An 8653-nucleotide genomic window follows, 5' to 3' on the forward strand; every position below is an offset into this window, starting at 1 on the left:
AGACCAAAGGGACCCTGAGAAACGTGATCAAAGTTATCTTTACCAAGATTGTTTTAGGAAGAAATAACTCACCCCACAGTTCGGGTGATTACCCCTTAAGAAAGAGGCATTCATTCACTTCTCTACAGTTGTTTAAATTGTACAATGGGTCAGCTTTGCTAGATATCCTACTCTGCCTTTTCTACCCATTTAAAAAACCTCACACCGATGAGCACCAAGTTGTCCAAGACTTGAGAGATATAAATTATTAAAATGTGATGTCCATTGCTTTTATGATTTTTCTTTGTCAGAGAAAGAGATGACTTAAAATCTTGACAGGTTTGATTTTCACAAATAATCTAAATATATGTGACTAGAGATATATATACATCTGAAACTAAATATGTTTGTCTAAGCCTCATCTAAATATTCTGAAAAAGTTAATAAATTGAAAGTTTATTTCCATTTAAATAAGAATTGCTATCTTTTATAAATTGTATCTGGCATAAAATGGAACACTGCCATTTAAAAAACTGACTTAAATCTGTCTGTGTTGACTTAGTCTAATTCTGATTATTAACAACATTCTCTAAGAGATTTAAGGCTATCCTTGATTTTTGCTAGTACTTCTAAACTCTGCATGCCTTTAAATATCTGTGGGTCATTAATTTTACTGTGAAAGTTAAACCTGGTTATTAGAAGGACTTCTGTGTAATGGTGACTCTATTAGTGTTTTTTTTTTTTTTTTTTTTTTTTTTTTTTGCTTGTTTGTTTTTTGTGGTATTGGGGATTGAACCCAGGTCCTTGTGCTTGCAAAGCAAGCACTCTACAAACTGAGGTATATCCCCATCCCTAGTGTTTTTTTAATGTTAAGTATACTCACGTTCTTCTAGTTTACAAGTTTTTAAAATATAAATCTTGGAAGAGCACTTTACCAAGCTGACGTTCTCCAAACTAAAGTTGTTTAAAAGCTTATAGAAATTGTAAGCATGAAAGGATGGGAAGCAGACCTCAATGGATTCAGAGAAGTCTTAATACCTTGTGGATCCAGATACCTTTGGGGCCCATTTTCCAGATGGAAAAATGGCTTTCAGTTACAGAGGAGATTTTGGTGTTAAAGGGTATGATGAAGATGGTGTAATCATTGGAAGCTATATATGCTTGTGCATTTTTGGCCATGCAATTTTGACTGTCAGGGGCTAATTGTACAGGTTAAAACCAGACCATGAGGGATGAGTACTCAAATCTTGCCCATTGTCATTTAGGACTAAAATGCCATGGAGAAAAGTCAAGGTTTAGAGCACAGCACACATATCAATCCCTTTCCTTTAGGGCCCATTGTGTTCTGGAAAGAATGCACTGGGAGATGTTTAATGTTTGGTCAATTTCCCATTCCTATTTCTGAACCAAACCATTCCTCCATTTTTCTTGGAAGGCTATCTTATAGGAATATAATTTTTCATACCTCTTCATTCCAGACCCTGAATTGGAAGAAAAATGGGGTGTTATGTCAGATCTGGCTGCTTTGAACTGAAAAGGGGCAAAGTGGGGAGACCCCTTTTTTCTGTGTTGTGGAACAGAGCATGGAGACCCTGGTGGGAAAAGGTGTGGGGGAGGGGATCTAGGGGTTCTCATAGGTGGGGTTTCCCTTGTGGTCTCAGTGAGTCCGGAAGTGAGCAGGGGAATGGCGTCCATGTGTTCCAGGAGACAGCTGGGTCCCAGGAGGTAAACTTATTAAGAAATTGTTCTTGTACGGAATTAAGAGGGAGCAAAGACAACGTTATTACAAGTTCAGTGAAATCAGGTGATTATAAGAAAGGTGACAATTAATTGATTTCCTAATACTCAGGGAATAATTTCAGGAGGTAGTGCAATTGGGACCCTATTGTCCTTAGTCAGGTCCTTTGTGCCCCACTTAAATTGAAGGTACCCTCTCCATGATTTCAGGAGTTTGGGTCCTCTGGAGCATAGCCAGCATGATTAATGTTGGAAACAATATCCTGATGCTTTAACCATGTCCATTCTGCTTGACAAACTACGCAAAACAAGAACACGGATAAAATCAACAATATAATTTTAAATAGTAACCCAGTTACATGTGTAGAAAGTATTTAAAAGGGTTCAGAGAAGAAATTCCTTCAGCTAAACTTCCCCAAACTTCTTCATTATTGAGAGTAGGCACTTTTGCATGCGTGATGGCCAAAATCTGAGATTGTAATTTTAACACATCCAAAGAGGCATTATGAAAAGGATCAAGTTCCTGATCAATATGTACTTGAGTTTATGAGGTCTCAGTAAAATTTTAAATTGTTGAAGGAAATGAGTTGCTGGTGCCTGCTGGTACATTGCCACCCCTGAAGTAGATGCAGAGTTGATTATCTCAGCAAAGGTATCAATGTCAGCTATTAGTCCTCAGATAAAATGTTTAGCACTTTCACAGGGACCCAGGTGGTTACTGGTCTTCTGGTAAACATAAAAATTTGTCCTGAACTCTATCATAATCTGATTGGCACATTGTTGTAACATAGAGTTTTCATATTTAACACTACATATATTTTGTGAGGCACTATATTGTACATGAATAAGTCCAGACAATAAAACATACAGGTTTAATATACCTGCTATGAGATAGGACTCCTTAAGAAAGGAAATATTAATATGGGTAACACTGTAAATTTATTATATTAAAAATCACTATTTGAGATTTGAAAAGATTTCTGATTCAGACTTATTTTCCATATTCTAGGTGGTCCTAGAGTTGTTTAACCTTGTCTCATCACTCCTGACTGGTTTAACAGAAACAGTATTCTACCCTGATTTGTTGTAGGATGACAGATGTCAGGGAGTTCAATTGAGTTTGTAAAGTCAGTACCACATCAGTGACCTGTTGGATATCTGCAACAACCTGTGCTATTTTTATAATGAATACAGGTTCATAACCCTGCTGATCCTGTGTTAATACTGGTGAATGTTTTTATCCCTATGAGTAAGGGAGTAATTTGTGGGAGAGGGCTTCTACATTTGGTGTGTGCCGTTATTGGAATGAGTAGTCTTTGGTTGTGGGGTGTCAGTTTGAGGAGTAATTTTGGTAGGCAGGGATAAATGAGTCTCCCAAAGGAAAAAAGCCTGAGAATTTGGGGACATCAGGCTGTGGGAGTGACACAAGTGTAGATTTTAAGTTCCAATAAAGGAAGTATTGTCTTCCTTTTTAAACCCAGTTATGGCTGTATTTTGGTTATAACTGTTTTTGCTAGGTGTTGAAGACCACATTGATCTAATTGACCTTGTTCCTATCTGCTGTTAGGAGCCAGCTGTTTTCCCACAAGAGTCATTTTTGAGAAACTTAAGAGCACCTCCTTAGCTCTTTTAGTGCCATCTGCTAGGTAGGGTCACCTTGATGAGGTGGCTGCCATTGGAAGCATTAGGGATTTCTCCCTTTTCCAACAACCCTTCTCATTGTAGCAGGTGCACTGATTGGTTTTCTGTTTTATAGTGGTCTCATTAATCTCCCTGATTGGAAGGTCATGTGGCCCAGGCTTGCAAATCTGCTTAGAGAATTTCTCCCATTCTCTGGGTTCAGGCTGTCTCAGAGGGTTTTCTTGGCCCTTTTGTGTTAATCTTGATCTTAAACGTGATTTTCAGCCTCCAGCAAGGCAGTCTAACCAGACTTAAATTAAGAGTACTGGTCTTTAACTTTAATGTCTATAACCTTACCCAAGCATCAAAGCAGGCCAATGCCAATTCAAACAACCCAGGGGAGATCTGTCCTAGACCCTGACTGCTTGAGTCAGCCCCCTGTCAACATCAGTCACATGAGACCATCTGTACTGCTGTGCCTCCTGTCCACACACCTGAACTTGTATCTCCTGGGCCCAGGAAAGGAAAGTAGGTTTTCACTAGCACCTGCCAGCCATCATTAAGGCACTCTGGCCAAAATCCTGCCCTCCATGTGAAGACAGCAGTCCCAAAGCCAGAGGGAGTCTCCTTTCAAGTTTTGAAAGATTTGGAGTCATGTCATGCCTTCAAAAGGCATGATGGAGGCCAGGTGCTTAACTCTCAAGCACCCTACAGGAGTCCTAATGTGTCCAAGCCACATGCCTGAAGATTGTAGCATGTAGAGAGGACCAGGACACTGAAGTGAGCACAGGCCCTTGGAAAGGACATGTCAGGTCCCCACTGAGACTTGTCAGAATGCCCAAAAGAAACCTAGACTCAGTCACAACCAGACTTCCCAGGAGAGCTCTCAGGGTCTTGGATTGGGGTGTCTCCAGTCTCTCCTGCCTCTGCCAGGTGTATGTGGACTAGGAGCAAAAGTGTCATTCTGGGCCATGTGGACAATACCAGTCAAGATGCCCAGCAATGGCTGCACCCTCTAAGCAAAAGACTGGTCCTGAATTCCAGGCAGTCCTCCTTCGAGTTCCATCACCCACCATCCATCTATGTTCCAAAACAAACCCTGAGAATGGTCTCCAGGAGATTGAACACTGACATGTGTGGCTCCCAGTTCATCACAGTTGCCTCCTTCCATTCTCCTGAGAAGAAAACCCTTCCTGCTAAGAGCCCTCCCATTCTGGAGAAGGCCAAGGGACAGGGCTTCCATGTGCCTGTGTGTGTCCGCTATGAAGATCATCAGGTGTTGTGCTGCTCTGAGGACAGTGACTGGGAGTGAGATGCACCATGGAAGGGGAGACTCACACTCCACACACATGTGACTAGGTGAGCACTGTTGGGCTGAGGAGGCAAAGACACAGGAAGCAGGCTGCACCTAGAGAAGAGGAACCTCCCCAGCTGTGGAATGGGTGTAACTGCTGAGACCCAAAGTGCTGAAACAGACACACAGACGTTGACACTGTGAATCATGTGAAAGTAAATTGGCATTAACATGGGCACTTAGTAAGCCAGCATGTGAAGGCTTTTACATGAAATCAGATGTAGGAAGATCTGAGTTGATATGCATTATAGATAGTGAGCTGTAATGCAAGTGTAGGGCGTAAATAATCTCTGTTGTCCAAGTGACTCATCTGAGGAAGCTCTGGGTGATCTCTGTGGTCTCTATCTTTTCAGCAGAGCACTGCATCAGAAAATACCCCTTGACACTGGAGGATGTCAGTGGAGTTCATTTTGGACAAAGTTTTCTTGTTCTTGAACACTGAGGTTTTTAAATGTCATTATAAACATACTTATTTTATTTCGATGTTAATATTCTCCTCAATATTGGAGGGAGTAACAATATTGTGACAGCTTATCTAGGCAAATCACTTTGAGAAACATTTCTCTTCAACATGTTTATCTGATAAATATGGACTCTATTTGCCTCACATTCGAAGAGGAGTCTAAAATGAACAAATATGGCAATCAAGTTTATTCATGCTGTACACTTAAATACATATCACTGTATTTTCCTCTCACTTATAATGAATTTCAAAAATTCTAGCCAAGATTAAAAGTTCTCTGTGAGTGAAAAAAAAAAAAAAGACTTTATCAGACTTGATTTTCCCTGGTATCGTCCTATTCTTTGATTCTCCTTTCATTTTCATTTTGTACTTTGATGCACACTTCTTTATTTAGATGTAGTCTAATTATTTTTGTTTGTGTTTTTGGTGACCTATATAAGAAGTCATTGCCAAATTTAATGTCATAAAACTTTCCCCCTAAGTTTTCTTGCAGCAGGTTTATACATTTTTGTATCTTTATTTTTTCCACTTTGAGTTAATTTTTGCCTATATTTGAAGGATCCAACCTGATCCTTTGCATGTGGATATTGAGTTTCTCCAGCACCCTTTGTGAATGTTACATTTTTTGTTTTCTATGGAAAAATTGATGTCTGACAAGTGGATTAGATCACTGAAAGAGGATGAAAGGACAGAAACAGGAAGGGTGTATCAATGGAAACTATTTTTATACCTTTATGAGCTTGTCATCCAGAATACCATTGTTTTGTACAATTAATAGTATATTAGTTGTGGGGCATGGTGGTGCATTATGTGTCATTGAGTGAATTCTGGAACCTAAGTCAGGAGGATCTCAAGTTTGGGGCAACTTTGTAGGACCCTGTCCAAAATGAAAAATAAAACAGAACTGGGATGAAGCTCTGTGGTAGAGCCAGTGGGAGAGCTGCTGGTTCAACCCCCACACTTCTGCAAAATAGCAAAACACCAAGCCAGTGGGAGGGAGAGAGAAAGGGAGGAGGAGAGGGGAGGGTCACTGCTGCCAATTTTCCTTTGGTAGGTCTTCTACTTGAGAGTGTGCTTGTGTGTGTGTGTCTACTTCCTTTGTTCTGTCTACTTTGACTTGGGTTTTCTTCATGGTAGTGACATGTTTTAACTCCCTTCTCATTTCCTTTTGTGTCAATTTTGTACCTCTTTATTTTACAGAGAATAAAATCAAAATTACATTTTGTTATTTGTTAATACTAACAACTTCATTCTCATAAAATCTCTATTTCTTTACAATTCTATCCCCCATTTTAGGTTCTTATTTTCTTTATTTTTGTGTTGTGCTGGGGTTTGAACACAGGGCTACTCTACCACTGAGCTACCTCCCCAGCCTTTTTGATGTTTCTATCTTGAGTGTGACTCAGTGGTAGAGTATTTGCCTAGCATGCCTGAGGCCTGGCTTCAATCCTCACAACCAACAAACAAACCCTTGCCTTTCTTAGACCAGAATTTTAAGAATGCCATCACATTGGAGAAGGGTTAGGAAAGGGTCCTGCAAACATGCTCCAAAAACTTCAAGTATCCTTTATTTGATTACTGTGTTGAAGGATAAGCTCACTTTGAACTTCATTGTATAGAGCAAAACACGGAAGTGATCCTAATAACCAGTACTTGTACCATCCCAATGCTTACTCCCTCTTTCATTTAATTTTATTCCTCTCCTTCTCTACCACAACCATTTAAATTGCTGGATATGAGATTGATGTGAAATGGTTTATTTGTACTTCCTCAATTACTATTATGGCTCAGAAGTTTTCAGTAGTCTCTTTCTTTATAATTTTGAAAATTTGTTACACTAAATCCTTTCCTACCCTGGAGGTCATAATCTCATGTTATCCTCATATTTTTAAACATAGGTTTTGAATTGATTATTGGATTTATTATTATGACATAGGTGTTACCCAGAGCTCCACCTTTAAAAATCTTAGTCAACAAATAATCTTTTCTTTCTCTGAATGCTGCTAGTATTCCTCAATTCTTTTCTGTTTCTACATTTTTCAGCATTTTCAGATGAAGATCATCATAAGGAAGTTGGAGAAACAGGAAAGAGGGAAAGGAAAACCAAGGCACAAATCTATGAAAGATGAATTGGAGATACTTAATGGATCACTTGAATAGAATCCCTACCCTGATTTATAATCAGGGAGAAGTTGACCAACCAAATGCATTGCCACATGTGTGTCATATACATAAGTCAAAAGTCCAAAAATTGCATGAACATAGCTTTTGGTCAATGATACAGGAAATACAAAGGACATTTGAAAAATTTTCATACCATTTCTTCACACAGGACAGTGGTGATATTGTCAAGTATGTATTTCAATGTGGGTGTGAATGTATCCTGTGAGTTCTATGGAAAACACTAATTGTGAGGCAAGTTTGGAAGCAGGGGCCAATGAAGGTGCTCTTGCAATATCCAGGACAGGAACAGTGATGCTTTTGATGAGGATGCTAGTTGTGGAATTATACAGAAGTAGGAAAATTGAATATTTTGAAGGTGGAAATGAGAGTTGACTGAGATGTTGCATATTCAGTGAGAGGAATTAAGGATAGCTCTGAGATTTTGGTCTGATCAGTTTTTAAAATATTTGGAATTTTACTTTAGATACATTAATTTTCATATGTTAATCAAATCTCTAAAAGGAGGATGGTCTACAGGACAAAGGATGTGATTCAATTGTGTCTCACAGGTGGCACCTCAGAGCATTAGGTATTTTGTAGCCTTTTGTTGCATGAGCCAATATTTTGTTGTGGGAATTCCTGATATGATCATTGTTGTAAATTATTGTTAAAGCTGCCTAAAATTTTACTCCATTAGGATTGCCCTAATACACACTTAAGAAGGTTTCCACATATTTCTGTGCTCTCATTACCCATGGGTCATTGAATACATTGGTTGCTTCACATTAGGAGGACATTTTCTGAGAGGAAATAAGAAAGGCAATATCAGAACAGCATTAGAAAAAATAACAGCAAATAGTATGTAAGCAATGAAGTTATTGTATTATAAAAGTTTCATGAACTGGAAATATTTCAAAGGTCCTGCAATGATGTTATAGAAATAAGTCGAATATCTGAAGAAGATAATGATGGGAAAAAATCCATATTAAACAATGTGCATGTGCTTAGAGAAGGCCCATGTGATCAGAAAACCAGCATGGTCAGGGAGGATCCTGGGAGGTCTGGATGTGAGAAAGGGAGCACCTGCCTTTGGTATTCATCTTTTTGTAATCTACCTGCTAACTGGCTCTGTAACTGATGACAAATTATGGACTCTCACACCTCATTGTTCTGTATATAATTATGTTTGAATAGAAAATGAGAGCATATTTAGAGATGCCAGTTTTCTTATGTATAGTTAAAATTTTAACCATCCAAAGGGTGATTCAAAGATCCTTCCAGCTATTAACCTAAAGCCATGCTGAACTTGGAGATGGGTTCCAAAAGTGATCAAATAT

This window comes from Sciurus carolinensis, chromosome 5, assembly GCF_902686445.1.
Source record: "Sciurus carolinensis chromosome 5, mSciCar1.2, whole genome shotgun sequence".
NCBI classification, from domain to species: domain Eukaryota; kingdom Metazoa; phylum Chordata; class Mammalia; order Rodentia; family Sciuridae; genus Sciurus; species Sciurus carolinensis.